This window comes from Mastomys coucha, unplaced genomic scaffold (genome assembly GCF_008632895.1).
Source record: "Mastomys coucha isolate ucsf_1 unplaced genomic scaffold, UCSF_Mcou_1 pScaffold18, whole genome shotgun sequence".
Taxonomy (NCBI): domain Eukaryota; kingdom Metazoa; phylum Chordata; class Mammalia; order Rodentia; family Muridae; genus Mastomys; species Mastomys coucha.
The window spans coordinates 108,401,530-108,414,891 of NW_022196900.1; the positions used below are offsets into that span (position 1 = coordinate 108,401,530).

At 44.1% G+C, this 13,362-nt stretch overlaps 1 protein-coding gene across 10 annotated transcripts in view; it reads right to left on the minus strand.

Moving 5' to 3' along the window:
* Kif1b (kinesin family member 1B) overlaps positions 1–13,045 on the minus strand; it is a 137,068-nt gene extending 124,023 nt beyond the window's left edge. For 4 of the 10 annotated variants that reach the window (XM_031379484.1, XM_031379486.1, XM_031379483.1 and 1 more), the window contains exon 1: positions 12,729–13,044. The gene's annotated coding sequence lies outside the window, so the exon portion shown is untranslated. Of the gene's footprint in view, positions 1–12,728 lie in introns of all 10 variants that reach the window. The other 6 variants (XM_031379482.1, XM_031379485.1, XM_031379481.1 and 3 more) reach the window with 3 other exon arrangements.
* Positions 13,046–13,362: the final 317 nt, after the last annotated feature.

Consider the following 13,362-nt stretch of genomic DNA (forward strand, 5'->3'; position numbering starts at 1 on the left):
CTCAGCGGGTAAGAGCACTGACTGCTCTTCCAAAGGTCCTGAGTTCAAATCCCAGCAACCACATGGTACCTCACAACCACCCATAATGAAATCTGATGCCCTCTTCTAGTGTGTCTAAAGACAGTTACAGTATACTTATGTATAATAATAAATATATCTTTGGGCCAGAGTGAGCAAGGACTAAGCAAGTGGGGTCTACCAGAGCAAGCAGGGCCAAATGGAGCGAGCAGAGGTCCTAAAAGTCAATTCCCAACAACCAGATGAAGGCTCACAACTATCTGTACAGGTACAGTGTATACTCAAATACATAAAATAAATAAATCTTTAAAAAAAAAAAATAGCTGGGCGGTGGTGGCACACGCCTTTAGTCCCAGCACTTGGGAGGCAGAGGCAGGTGGATTTCTGAGTTTGAGGCCAGTCTGGTCTACAGAGTGAGTTCCCGGACAGCCAGAGCTATACGGAGAAACCCTGTCTCGAAAAAACAAAAACAAAAAAACAAAAAACAAAACAAAACAAAAAAAACAGAGAGATATTCTAGTTTGCTCCTTTAACTACATTGTTTCTTCACCTATGAAAATATCTGCCAGGCATGGTGACCCACCCAGATCTCTGTGAGTTGAGGCCAGCCTGGTCTACAGAGCAGGGTCCAGGACAGCCAGGGCTACACACAGCAATCTTGGCAAGAAAGCAAAGGGGAGGGGAACACCTGACAGACACACCTCAAAGGACCCTGCACAAAAAGCAGAGGACAGTCCGCAGGTGTGCCAATGACTTGTGAGCCGAATCAAATCACTACAGTTCACTACTGCACGAGAACATGGGAAGATCAAACACTTCCAGAGAAGTTCTCTCAGACCAAAACCAATACAATCCATAGGAAAGAAAATAAACAGAATAAACCACAAGTAATTTCCAAAAGGAACAACCAATGTCCTGAGCCAGGAAGAAACATCTTATTCATTACAAAAATATCTTCAAGAAGAAACAAACAAAAGGCTAAAAAGGAAAAGTATTTATGAGTTTAAATATCACGGAACCTAACAGAAGTTTAAAAGTTGCCGGGCAGTGGTGGTGCACGCCTTTAACCCCAGCACTTGGGAGGCAGAGGCAGGTGAATTTCTGAGTTCCAGGCCAGCCTGGTCTACAGAGTGAGTTCCAGGACAACCAGAGCTACCCAGAGGAAAAAAAAAAAAAAAGTTGGCCAATATTTTCCTTTTAAAAAATACAGTTCCCATATCAGAACTGAATCACATCTTTTTGGTTTTGGTTTTGTTTTTCTGAGACAGGGTTTCTCTGTATAGCCTTGGCTGTCCTGGAACTCACTCTGTAGACCAGGCTGGCTTCGAACTCAGAAATCCGCCTGTCTCTGCCTCCCAAGTGCTGGGATTAAAGGCGTGCGCCACCACTGCCCAGCTGAATCACATCTTTTTACTTTTTTTGAAATTATCATCAATTTTAAATGACTGAGAAATTACTTTTCAAGATATATAAGGTAAATGTAGTTTTAAATGTTTGAGATTATATCATTTACCCCTTCTCTTGTCTCCCTCAAACTCCTCCCATGTCCCACCCCCTCTTTCAAATTCTTGGCCTTTTTCTTTGTTACTGCATATGTGTATACACTCTGAACTATATAAATGCAGCCTGCTCTGTATTATGTTGCTTCTATGAGTAGGTTTTCAGGGCTACTAGTAGGTATTAGATAATCCAGTGAGATGCTCTTCCCTGAAGAAAACGTTCTCGAAGCACTCCTGAGCTGCTCTAGTTCACATCAGCCTGTCTGTGGGGTCATCCCTCTTCAGCTGGGGTAGGGCAGCTATGCTGCCGAGGCTTCACCATGTAGCTGACTTTTCTAGGAGACAATCTTTCTCACAGCAAACTTCCTGTCCTTCTGGCTCTTACAGTCTTTCTGTTCCCCTCCCCTCCGCAATGATTCTTGAGCTTTAAAGGTAGGGCTGTGTTGTACATGTGTCAGTTGGACTGGGCTCCACAGAACTCTGCATTTTGATCCGCTGTGGTTTTCTGTAGTGGCCTCTATCTGTTGCAAAGAGAAGTTTCCTTGATGAGGAGTGAGAACTACACTAATCCGTGGGTAAGGATAAATATTTAGAATGTAATTAAGGACTGTACTGCTTTAGTAAAGTGACAGTTGTAGGTTCTCCTGCAAGTTCTATAACTTGACTAACCTGGGGTAGGACTGGCTAGGTTTTCAGCATCTTTTTTCTTGTTGTTTTGTTTTATTGAGACAAGGTCTCTCTGTGTAGCCCTGGCTGTCCTGGAACTCACAGAGATCTGCTGCATCTGTCTTCTGAGTGATTAAAGGCATGTACTACAGCAAACGGCCTTAGAGTTGGGCAGGCCTTAACCCTGTGAGTCCCGGGGATGCCCCTGTTTCTACCTTCCCAACACTGGGACTACAAACACATGGCACTCAGGTTGGTTGGTTTGTTTTGTTTTAAATGTGGGTTTTAGAGATTGAATTCAGTTCCTCAGCACTTTACTGACTGAACTCTCTCTCTAGCCACCCCCACCCCTTTTTTGAGACAGGGTTTCACTATATAGCCTTGGACACCCTGAAACTCATAGAGACAAGGCTGGCTTCAAACTCACAGAGATCTTCCTGTCTCTGCCTCCAACATGCTAGTATTAAAAGCATGTGCCACCACACCTGGTCCCTCTTATTTTCCTAATAGCATCATCATTATGTGAAGTTTTTCTTTCTGGGAGATGTCTTCTGTCTTTTATACCAGTCCACACTCTGCTCAGACACCTGCCATAGGTATTAGTACATAGAACAGGATCTGCCTAAGAGCTCAGAATCTACTAAAGGAATGAATTAATGAGCTTTTCTTCCCTGGTTAGGAAAATAACCTGTTTAAATCCTTGTTAGATTCAGTGATTCTTGGTTTTATTTCAAGTTATTACAATGTTTTGATATTAATTTTATTTAACACATACACTGCAATGTTTTGTTCCAGTCTATCTTTTATTTTATATTAACTTGAAAGTTCTTTTTTAAAAAAATTTATTTAAATACTTTAAATATTTAAATATTTAAATTTTAAATATTTATTTAGCTGGGCGCACACCTTTGATCCCAGTACTTGGGAGGCAGAGGCAGGCAGATTTCTGAGTTCGAGGCCATCCTGGTCTACAGAGTGAGTTCCAGGACAGCCAAGGCTACACAGAGAAACCCTGTCTCGAGAAAAACGGGGGAAAAAAATCACTAGTGAAGAGAAGGTCACTGAAAAAGACTGTGGAGAGGACCCAGGTTTGATTCTCCACACGCAGACAGAGGCTCACAATCGTCTGTAACTGCAGTCCAGAAGACCCCACTCCTGATCTCCATGGCTACCAAACACACACGGTGCATGTTTGTACACATAAAATGATAAAATAAATAGATCTAAAACAAAATTTTTATTAGATATTTTCTTTATTTACATTTCAAATGATATCTCCTTTCCCAGTTTCCTCTTCAAGGGGGGGAAGAAACCTGTTCCCTCCCCCTCCCCCTGCTCCCCAACCCACCCTCTCCCACTTCCTGGCCCTGGCATTCCCCCTACACTGGGGCATAGAACCTTCACAGGACCAAGGGCCTCTCCTCCCATTGATGACCGACTAGGCCATACTCTGCTACATATGCTGCTGGAGCTGAGTCCCACCATGTGTACTCTTTGGTTGGTGGTTTAATCCCTGGGAGCTCTGAAGGTACTAGGTAGTTCATATTTTTGTTCGTCCTAAGGGGCTGCAAACCCTTCAGCTCCTTGGGTCCTTTCTCTAGCTCCTTCATTGGGGACCCTGTGCTCAGTCCAATGGATGGCTGTGAGCCTCCACTTCTGTATTAGTCAGGCACTGGCAGACCCTCTCAGGAGACAGCTATATCAGGTTCCTATTAGCTAGCACTTGCTGGCATCCACAATAGTCTGGGTTTGGTGATTGTATATGGGAAGGGTGCCCAGGTGGGGTAGTCTCTGGATTGTCCTTTCTTCAGTCTCTGCTCCACAGTTTGTCTCTGCAACTCCTTCCATGGGTATTTTGTTTCCCCTTCTAAGAAGGAACGAAGTATCCACACTTTGGTCTTCCTTCTTCTTGAGTTTCTTGTGGTTTGTGGATTGTATTTTGGGTATTCCGAGCTTCTGGGCTAATATCCACTTATCAAAGAGTGTATATCATGTGTGCTCTTTTGTGATAGGGTTACCTCACTTAGGATGATATTCTCCAGATCCATCCATTTCCCTAAGAATTTCATAAATTCATTGTTTTTAGTAGCTGATTTTTCGAGACAGGGTTTCTCTATGTAGCCCTGGTTGTCCTGGAACTCACTTTGTAGACCAGGCTGGCCTCGAACTCAGAAATTCGCCTGTCTTTGCCTCCCAAGTGCTTAGGATTAAGGGCGTGTGCCACCACCGCCCGGCCTAAAACAAAATTTGAGAAATTCACTGAGATGTATAAAGTTTGGGACTGGGCAGGCGTTTGTTTCAGTAGCTACAGTCTAGTTTTTATTGTAAGTTCATGATACTAATTTTTATTTCAAAAAGAAACTATTACTAGCTCAACTTTCTAGAACAACAGTTTGACATCAAGGAATTTTTAAATATATATATACATATATATACATATATGTATATATATATTTAAATTTTAAATATATATATGTATATATATATATATATATATATATGAATTTATACAATCAGGCTGGCCTTTAACTCAGAGATCCCTGCCTCCTGAATGCTGGGATTGAAAGCATATACTGCCATGCCTATGACTAAATTGTATTTTCGAGGAATGATCTGTAATTTAAAGAACGAAGCAAACAAGAGAGGTGTGTAAGGCAGCGCACACTTGTAATCGCAGCACTTGGGAGGTAGAGCAGAAGATCGGGAATTCAAGGTTAACCTAGAGTAACAGTGAGTGCTAACCTGGGCACCATGAGACCTTACTTTAAAAAAAAAAAGAAAAAAGAATGAGCTGGGTAGGGTGGCTCATTCACTTGAGAAAGGAAGGCAAGCAGGAAAAACAGGAATCCAAGAGCGGCCTCTACTCCACGGGAGTAAATTTCAAATAAGCAAACATATCACAAGGTGAAGCAGACATCTATAGCAGAGAACCTTTGATAACTACAAATAGGGCTGGAGAGATGGCTTAGCAGCTCCTCCCAGCAGCTCACAGCCTTCTGTGACTACAAGTCTAAGTGATCTGGCAGAAACACATGCAGGCAAAACACCAATGCACATAAAATAAAAATAAATCATTTTTAAAAATTAAAAAGAGATACTATGGGGCTGGAGAGATGACTCAGCAGTTAAGAGCAGTCTGTTCTTCCAGAGGTCCTGAGTTCAATTCCCAGCACCCACATGGTGGCTAATAACCATCCATCTATGCTGGGATCTGATACCCTCTTCAGGCATGCAGGTGTACATAAAAATAAATAAATCTTTAAAAAGAGAGATACTAAGAATAATTCCTTTCTATAAAACATTTCTGCATTTCTCTATATCTAATAACTTCAATAAAGGCAAAGCAAGTTTTAGGACCATGGCTTTACCTGTAAAATGGCCCCAATATGTAAGAATATGGAGGTTGGAGGGAAGACAGAAAGAGAGGGAAAGGGAGAGGCAGAAAGGAAAGGGTATGTATTTTGATCTTTGATTCTCTGGTCATTCTGTGAAAGTGCAAACTAGATCCTGTATCAGGAATGCTGTTTTTCGCATCTTAACTCAATACCCAGAATTAGAGGGCATAGGAACAGTCTCTGACAGATCAGACTTTCGATTTCCAATGTGGCTGAACAGGCTTGGCCAGGCTCTCCAACTGTTTTCTTTTAAGCACTCTCTAAAACAACCTGCTATCATTTTGAGATTTACCAGACATATATCTTCTTGCCTCTGCAACTATGAGATCAAGAATCCTCCTTTGCACTGCTGACATGTTTTTTTGTTTCTCAGAAATCAAGAAATGCCTCAAGAAACAGGAGTTGGAAATGCAGCCCAGTTGTATGTAGAGTGCTTGCCTAATATGCACAGATTAGATTCCATCCCCAGCCTGGGGGTTTAAGGAAGGCATCCATGGATTAGAGAAAAATAGTCCCTATGGTTCACCAGCTTGAAATAAAGTATTCTAAATGCAAGATTATATTTTTTCATTAAAAACAGTTTAGTTATAATACTATATTCCCAGCTTGAAAAGCAAGTGAGTTTAGATTTTTAAAACATTTTACATTTGTGTGTGTGTGTTTATATGGGGGTATGTGGAATGTGAGTTCAGCCACCTGAGTGTAGTAAAGTATCTGTCCCTTGCAGCTGGAGTTAAAGGCAGTTGTGAGCCATGTAGTGTAGATGCTAAGAACAAAATTCAATACCACTGCTAGAATAGTACATATTTTTAAACCATGAGTCCACCACCATTCTCTAACACTTAGTACACACATCTTTGTACCAGGATGACTCAACACCTTCCCCTTAGACTGTCTTTAGAATTTTGTTTTGTTTTTTCAAACAGGGTCTATGCAATCCAGGCTTACCTCCTTCTGCCTCAGACTCCTGAGTGATGAGCCTACAGGCATGCACTAAGACCTGATCCATTTTAAAACATTTATCATTTAAAAACTATGATTTATCTTTTCCTTTTTGCTTTAATTTCTAAACCAAACTATTAGTCCAAGCAAGCTGTATTTTTAGTTATCCTTCTGTACACAAGAGTTTTGTTTACTTATATTTCAATAGTCTTATTATATGTGGAGCTTATAGTACTCAAATATTCTCCCAAGGCAGTAAGTATTACAAAGTATAAGCAAAAATTTCTCATAATGGCTTATTTTAATATTTATTTTAACTGGGATGTATGTTATACAATCCAAGTGCTAGGTCTTTTTTTTTTTTTAAGATTTTTTTTTTTTTTATGTATATGAGTACATCATAGCTACACAGATGGTTGTGAACCTTCATGTGGTTGTTGGGAATTGAATTTTAGGACCTCTGCTTGCTCCGGTCGGCCCCACTCGCTCCGGTCAACTCTGCTCATTCAGTCTCTGCTCGCTCCGGCCCAAAGATTTATTATATATTATATTAATATAAGTACACTGCAGCTGTCTTCAGATGTACCAGAAGAGGGCGTCAGATCTCATTATGGGTGGTTGTGGGTCACCATGTGGTTGCTGGGATTTGAACTCAGGACCTTTGGAAAAGAAGTCAGTGCTTTCACCCACTGAGCCATCTCACTAGCCCCCAAGTGCTAGGTCCTAAAAAACCAAACAACACAGCAAGCCTTTAAAATTTATACAAAAGTCTGTATTTAATGAGCTGGATGGCTGTGTGTGTGGACAGGAACACAGGGGACCCATGAGACTGAAACCAGCCCCATAAAACAAAAGCAGACAAAAGTTCAAGGACAGAGCAAGTTAAGTTAGAGTCACTTGCAGAATAGTAATATAAAGCGTGCATGCAGCTCCCCCTTCACCTCCTAGCAATGAAGACTGGAAACCTGAATAAGAACAGTATCAAAGAAGTAGAGGGCTCTAGAGTCGCTCATGCTGACTGTAATAAGTAAGAAGTAGAGGGCTCTAGAGCCACTTATGCTGACTGTAGTAAGCTAGAGAAAGGGGACACTCTTTTTTAATACAAGGTTGTGCACTCCTGTATGCTTTATTTGACATGCTGCATACACATTCCAGGGAACCCCTATCTTGGAGAAGCTTTCATTCTGTTGGGGAAAGAGGTATTAAAACTGAGCTACTCAACCAGGCGGTGGTGGCGCACGCCTTTCATTCCAGCACTTGGGAAGCAGAGGCAGGTGGATTTCTGAGTTCGAGGCCAACCTGGTCTACAGAGTGAGTTCCAGGACAGCTATGGCTACACAGAGAAACCCTGTCTCAAAAAACAAAAACAAAAACAAAAACAGAAACCTGAGCTACTATGAATGTACTTGAGGGAAGGGTACATAGCTACACAGCTCAGTCAGGGGAGGTTGTGTTGAGGTGGTAATATTTAAGCAAAAAATCTGAAAGAGGTGAGAGAGTTAGCCAGATTAGAGAAAAATAGCCATCCAGGCTGAAGAGAGCCTGAGCCCTAAGGTAGAACTTGAGAAGCGTGTTCAAGGAGCAGTGGGGAAAGTCAGTGAAGGAGAAGAATAAAACAAATCCCAAAAGATTAGGAGCCAGTGATACACAGCCCAGGCCAAGGGATTAGCTGAAGTTAAGGAGAATAACCTTTCTCAGGCTAGAGGAAAGAAAAGCAGGGCATGGAGGTTTGTAAAAAGAGGTGGTAGATCCATTTTCTGCTAAGCAGAGGCAGTGGAAGGTCAAGCCACTGTGAAAATCCTAACAGGACCAAGCAGACCTGCTTCAGCAAACAAAGTCAAACTGAAGGGCTCCACTCTGCTGGCAGCACCAACCCCCAGCCCTATGTGAGGCTTTTCATGAAACAGAGTAAGACCGGAAGGTACGGACCGCAGGAATGGCTCAAGCTGGCATGTGTCTAGTGGCCCTTCAGAAGAGTAAAGAACAGCAATGCTGATATTGCAAGAAAAGAGCTGGAGCACAAACCCCAAACATCACAGTATAGGAAACGAAGCGCCTTGGGGACTCAACATGGAATGCACAAGCAAAGAGACTGCAGATGTGAGAACTCTAAATTACCAGGCTTTAAGATCAGGAGGCAAATTCGAGATCTGAAAGTGATGACACGTTAGAAGACGTGACACAACAGTAACCAGAAAAGAAGCCAGCCAGTGCTTGAGAAGGGAAGGAATTTTTAGGGAAGGGTAGTTCTTAAAGAAGTTCAGCACAGCAGTTACTAACCTAGATCTAGTCGGAAAGTTTAGCATGTTTCAGATTCTTCACACGAGAAAGAACTGTAACAGTATCTACTCGGCATGGCTATCTATGAATTAGGTTAATAAATGTGCTTACAGAAGAGCTGCTGATATACAGAACCTGCTCAATAGGAGTACACACTTTTCTCCTTGTTATTGCTGCTGCTACTGTTTATTTATATGGACACTGACATCTGCCAAGATGATGTGGGAAATCTGTATGAAGCTAGAGCCTTAGCTCAAAAGTAGATTCCCTAGCTCAGCATATGGAAAGCCCAGGGTCAGTGCCTAGCAACAACAACAACAACAAAATAACAAAATTTGAATGTGAAGGAAAACTAAGCGAAAAGGTACCCAAGTTACCAAAGGAGAAAATGACAAAAGACTATATAACTAAATGACAAGAAGCCAGGCAGTAGCCTGGTCTACAGAGTGAGTTCCAGGACAGCCAGGGCTACCCAGAGAAACCCTGTCTCAAAAATCCAAAAAAAAAAAAAAAAAAAAACCTGAATGACAAGCTCTGTTGTAAACAACATGAAATTTTTAAACTGTAAAATAAAATGGAAAAGCTTTATGGGGCTAGGGATTTAGTAGAGCCTAACAAGTTCAGGCCTCAGCCTCACCAACCAAAAAAAGGGCTTGTATCTGAGAGATATTTTTAGTATTTTAGTAGACATGCTGCCAAAGCAAGCATTGAATGTAGTCTTTTAACCTGCACCTCATGTGCAGCCATAAACAATCATAAAATCATTAATACTACACAGCATGAGAAAGAAAAAACTCCCAGAAGCTTCCGCAGAACAGGCAGTACACTAAGTGCCTGAGAACACAGCTAACGCCAATGAGAAAAGGCGTCTGGGAACAAACGGTAGGCCTTACAGTATTTTAGGATGAAGACCTTCTCTCTGGGGGCCACTATGAGAACAAATCAATCACTGAGCTCTTAACAAAAACAAAACAAAACAACCTCTGGGCAGTCCAAGACCCCTTCTACAAGCTTTGCTATCACAGCCACATCTGTTCAATGTCTTCTATTCTGCACCAAAATAAAGGTTCTAGAAGTATACATATTCATTCTTATGGAGTTCACAAGTTTACCACTATCTGTTCAAACAAGACCTCTTTCAAAGAGTACACTGTGAAACAGGAACAATACACCTTTAACTTCAGGGCACTGTGAATTATATCACATCAGTTTACAAGACCAAAGGGATACGCTTACTCTTGGGAAAGAATTGTTACACTGAGTAGCCTCGGAAGGGGTTTACAAACAAGGCAGCAAGGACTCACTGCTGTCCTTTATTTTGTACACAGAATAAGACCAAAACAGAAAAAAAATAGGCTAGAAAGCTTTGGCCTTGGAAAGTGCTGACAGATTTTTCTTGGGCAAGAATTTATTCCCTGCACTAATTTAGTAGAAAAAAAGAAAGTGCATTCATATCTGGTCTTGAAATGGAAAACAGTCTGTCCTATGCCTTAGAAACTGTATTTTATTGGATAAATTATAGAAAAACATTCAACAGTGAAGACCTATGCAGAATCAAGAAATCTGTATTTAATTGGATACATTCTAGAAAAATACTCAACAGCAAAGACCTATGCAGAATCAAGAAACTGTTCCTCTACTTCAGATTCATAATCAGAACTAATTTTTTTCAAAAGCTTAAATTATACTTAATCTCAGTTCTTTACATGTACTTAAAGCTATTTCTTATTTTGATATGGAATCATAAAACAAACATTCTTGATTTCTTGAATATTAAGGTACTGCAAAACCACACTAACTTTAGTCTAGAGAAACAGTGCAGCAGTTAAAAGCACTTTTAGCTCTTAAGGAGGACCCTGGTTCAGCTCCCAGCACCCCACAGAGTGGCTCACAATTACCTGTCACTTCAGGTCCAGAGGATCCAACCCTCATCTCTCCTTGAAGGGCATCATACAAGCACATAGTGCACATACATATACATGCAAGCAAAACACTCATACACATAAAATAAATTTTAAAAAATAGTGTCTGTTGAAAGTTCACTGAGATTGCTTAACAATAAAAATTACAAAAAATAGTGCTGATTTTTCTTAGAAATTGAAAAGCATTGGAATTTGTTTTTGTAGTTATTCTTAAGTAGAGAGATAATTAAAATAGAAAAAAAGGAAAGAACTTATGCATTTAAAAAAAGGGAGTACGGAGCGTGGGAGTATAGCTCAGTAGTAGACAGCTTGTCTAACATGTCTAAGGCCTGAGTTAAAGCTCCAGCCCCCAGCCATCGCCAAAAACAAATATATACAATAAATGAAGTTTAAATTAATGGGCATAAAGAAGGCAGGAGTCACACCATCTCTCCAGGTCTGTGCACAATCAAAACACAGAAAAACGCATTTACAGGCTCACTCTGAAGCCAGTTATTGATCATTTCTAAATCTACTTTAAAACATCAAGATGAGTAATCTTCAAAGTCTCTCCTCAAATAGAACATTAACAACTTCAATTACTTCATAATCAATATCAACTACCACACATCTCAAATGAGAACGCAAGCTAAAATTTGGTTATGACTAAGCCCGATCCACAAAATGCCAACCTTTAAATCAAATATCCACTATGATATCACTTTTAAACAGTTATTCAAAGCCGAACACCACCGTTCTCTGGGTTAAGGCAGGCACATCATGACACAAAGCTTAGTGTTGGCAGAACAGCTGCTTGGAACAGTGAGAGCTGCATAAGCAAGAGATCTGTTGACAATCTAATTTAGGCTACCTCCAGATTCCACAAAGATGACAACCTGCATCCTCAGAGATACTGCTGCAAATCTTCCCTGCTACCAGAATATTCTAGTGTACCTAACCTCTGCATGTAAAGATACTATGCAAATCTATGCACAACACGCAATATGAAGAAAGCCTCCAAGCCGGTAAAGTGGCCTTAAAGCATCAACAGGCCTTCGAGGGCCAAAGCAGCAGTGGATATCGATGATAAGTAGAGAAACACAGAATTTCACCCCAACAAGAATGGAATCTTCAAGCCAGTTTACCCTGAAGGCTCATATAGCAATTCGCCAAAGAGAAAAAGTGATTTTGGAGCTCAATTTTGCATTTACAGTCGGTGAGGATTTGCGTTGCATGAACAATGACTAGCTTGCTCCGAGCGGCCTCCCAACCCCCACAACTTGGCTTCTGGTGCGGCCAGTCACCCTGAAAGCTGCCAGGGCTGTCACTCGGTGCCTTCCAGCAACCGGACTTGGCTCCTAAAGGATTTGTCAGATCATCCTCCCAATATGGCTGCCAGAGTAATCCTGGTCCGCTGAACGTCGAGCCCACACCAGCCTTCCTCCCATCTGGCCAGCATCCAACAAGCCCCCTCCCTTTGCATCGCTTCCTCCGTCCAGCCCCTGCGCCCTCCGCTCTGTCGGATGCCCTTTCCTACCTTCCTCGGGCTCGGGGGCATTGCCACATTCTCAGTCGGAACCCCGATGCCAACCACAATGGGAGGTGAGCGAGCAGAAGGGGGGAGAGATCGGCTGGCTTCTAGCTGGGCAGGGCCGGCTGGCTCACAGCTGCAGTGTGCGCACACACGGCGGGACAGCGACGGATCTACTGGCCCGCGGACAGAGCGGAGCCTGGCAGCCCGGGGGGGAGCGGAGGGCTGGGTGCAGGGCACTGCAGGGGACCGGCAGGCCGCTGGACCCGAGCCCAGCGCTCGCGGCCGGCCAGCCGGGTCTCTCCGCGGAGGGCGAGGCTCCGCACCGCCGACCCGGAGCCCAGGCCGGCCGGCCGGCCGCGCCGCTTCCTCGCTCCGCTCCCTCCAGGCCGGTCACCGGCCCGGAGCCCCTCCCGCGGGAGCGGCCCCCTTCTCCGGCACCGCGGCCCCGCCGCCCACCTCCCCTCGGCCGCCCCACCCCAGCTTCTCTTCTCACCTCAGCCGCGCTGCGGACCGACGGGCGAGCCGGCCGAGTCAGAAGACGCCGCGGCGCGCAGGGGCGCGGGAGGCCGGGCACCGACGCACTTCAGCGCAGGCAGCGGCCGCCGCGAGCCGCAGGGCGCCGCTCCACAGCCCCATCACGCGGCCACCCAGCTCTGCATCGAGGATGGGCGGGAGGCCGGGGCGCGGCGGTGGATGCGGCGGAGGAGCAGAGAGAAGACCGGACGCGAGCCGTCGCCTCCCAGGACCACTGCCGTCTGACTACACCGCGTCGCCGCTCGCCAAACTCCGCCCGAAGCCGCCGGCGCGGGACACCGCCCCGAGCTAGAGCGCCGCGCGTCACCTCGGCCCGCCCAGCAACCGAGACCGACGCGGAAAGTGACCAATCGAGATGAAGCTCTTGAGACAGATGACCAATAGTAAAGCGATCCTGGAAGAGAGGGCGGGAGGTGCTGACGGAGCGACGGGGACTCTCGAGCGCCCCCTGGTGGTACGGGAGCCGATGCGGGTGCGGGTGCGGGTGTGCCTGGTGGGCGCAGCCAGGGACCCAAGTTCCTTCCCGGGGTGGCCCCCCCGAAGAGTGTTGGTGGGTAGCAGCCGCGCCTGTGTTGTAGCCGAGTGACCCGCTT